Below are 2374 nucleotides of genomic sequence, written 5' to 3'. Positions count from 1 at the left end.
CATGCTCCATGAAAACTCTATAAACTTTAACCTTTTCAACAGGCATGGCTCTGATTGGGAATGGCAAAGGGGGATTGTAGGGCTTTGAGGGAATAACAGTTTTGTCATCAGCGCATGGACTCGTTGAGTCCATTAGAGGGACTCTGCGAGTCTGGTCGGGTTTAGCTAGAGCCGACTCTTCTGCCTTTTCTATATTCACCTTGGAGATCTTCTGTGCAGGGGTGAAAATTTCTCCATAGTTGGAGGTCACAACATTCACATTCTCCATTCTCGGATTATTCTCGGTGTTACTTGGAAGTTGACCTGGTCTTCTCTCGTTCACTTGATGTGCAAGTTGTACTAGCTGTTTCTCAATATTGAGAATAGATTCCTGTTGATTCCTTAGCATATTTCTGGTCTCTTGTATTGCAGCATCATGATGATTGTGTCTTTTTTCGGACACGGCTATGAATCTAGTGAACATTTCTTCTAAATCGGCTTTCTTTTCCATAACCGGTTCTTCCATTTGATAGTAACCCCTCTCTTTCTGCTTGTATTTCTCTTCTTTTGCCCTTTTATACTCTTCGTACGGGAGCCATTCCTTCTTTGGTTTCCGCCAATTCTCGTCATATCGATCGCCACTTGAGTATAACACTTGCGCCTTCTTGTTTCCATTTTCATCCAAGTCACAATCCTTCATGAGATGAGGCCCTCTACAGTACTCGCATCCAACTCGAATGGCATGGATTGTTTGATCCATTTTTGTCGTCCTTCTATCTAAACTATCGAGCTTAGCCATCATCGCCGCCATGCCATCATTTGCCAAATTCACTACCCTCCGACTTACTTCATTTCTTGGGTTGTGGTATTCTATAGAATGTTTAGAGAACTCTTTGATTAATTCCTTGATTACCGGAGGTGGCTTCTTCGTGAGCGGGCCTTGTGAATCGAGCAATTGCCTTGTGGTGACATTGAATCCATCATAGAAGATGGAGACCTCTTGTTGGCTATTGAGGCCATGATGTGGGCAATTTCTAAGAAGACCTTTGTGCCTTTCCCACGCCTCATAAAGGGATTCTCCAGGTTGTTGCTCGAAGTTGGCAATGGCTTTCTTCAACTTAGCTATTTTGGAAGGCGGGCAAAAGTGGTCTATGAACTCTTCTTTCATCTTAGCCCATGTGGTGACCGACCCGGGAGGAAGTGACTTGAGCCAATCCTTTGCAGCACCCTCGAATGTGACTAGAAGCATGCAAAGTAGCTGGGTCTCGCGTGGCACATTTGGTACATTGAAGTAGCCTGCCACATCATTTATTTCATCCAAGTACTTGTAGGCGTCTTCGTGGTCTTTTCCATAAAAAGGGATCTCCTTGAGTTGAGCGAGGATATGACCCTTTAGCTCGAAAGTAGTGGTAGCGGGAATTGCGAGCTACACAAGTCCCGGGCCAGTGTCATCACACATCCTCTTCTTCCATTCCCCCATGGGGACTTCATCGATATTAGCCATAGTGATAGCTAAATCGTCTTCAAAATCGGATTCGTGCTCGTATGTGGGTTCTTCTTCTTCCTCGGTCTCGTACTGGTTGGGTCTTCGATTGTCAAAGAGGCGCTGGATGCTACTGATTTGCTGCTCCTTTTCTTGCTGAAAATGGACTTGAGGTTCTTTAGTGGCGAATTCTTTGAAGAAGCGGATTCTCCAACGGCTTTTCCTTTGCTCCTCCTTAATGCGGATTCCGGGTCTTCGAGAGGACGGACCAGAGGTGTATCAGATCCTCGGGTCATGAAACAACTGCAAACAAAACAAAAAAATAAAACGCGTAAAGAAGAACAAAAAATAAATAAAAATTAAAACTGTAACAGCGATGAACTCGCCGAGTCGGCACGAGTGCACTCGGCGAGTTGAAGGCAAAAACAGAAAAAATTTATAATTACTTTTAAAAACAGATTTTTATTAAAACTTATACTAATTACTAAATTACCTAAGAATTAACTTTGTGTAAGATAAATCTTACACAAAGGATCGATAAAAATAGAAATCAATGCTAATTTAGAACCGTTCCCCGACAACGGCGCCAAAAACTTGATGTGTGTAAAACAACTTAGTTTTAAACCTACTTTTAATTATAAAATAAACACACAAAAGCAGTGGACCTATCAATTGTGGTATAGCTAAATAAGTAGGGTATCGAACACAGCGAACGGTAAATTAAAACTAAAAGCTAATTCTATCTAAATTAATTATTAAGTAGGGGTTTTCTCTAGTTTTATAAGACTAGAAACTTACTAACTATCACTTAATCTAAGAGCTAGAAAAGCAAAGAATTAAATAGATTCAATAATGGGAAGGACTTTTGTTTAGTTCAACTCAATTGATCCTATGGTAATAGTGCAATGGATT

At 41.3% G+C, this 2374-nt stretch overlaps 1 non-coding gene across 1 annotated transcript; it reads left to right on the top strand.

The window, feature by feature from the left end:
* The first annotated feature begins 992 nt into the window (after window positions 1-992).
* LOC145056130 (small nucleolar RNA R71) lies at window positions 993-1099 on the top strand. The gene has a single exon (XR_013685666.1). It is a non-coding gene; the product is annotated as a small nucleolar RNA R71 (small nucleolar RNA).
* Window positions 1100-2374: the final 1275 nt, after the last annotated feature.

The sequence above is a fragment of the Lactuca serriola genome, chromosome 5 (genome assembly GCF_051521515.1).
Source record: "Lactuca serriola cultivar US96UC23 chromosome 5, Lser_US96UC23_V15, whole genome shotgun sequence".
Lineage (NCBI taxonomy): Eukaryota > Viridiplantae > Streptophyta > Magnoliopsida > Asterales > Asteraceae > Lactuca > Lactuca serriola.
This window is presented reverse-complemented; position numbering and strand designations above follow the sequence as displayed.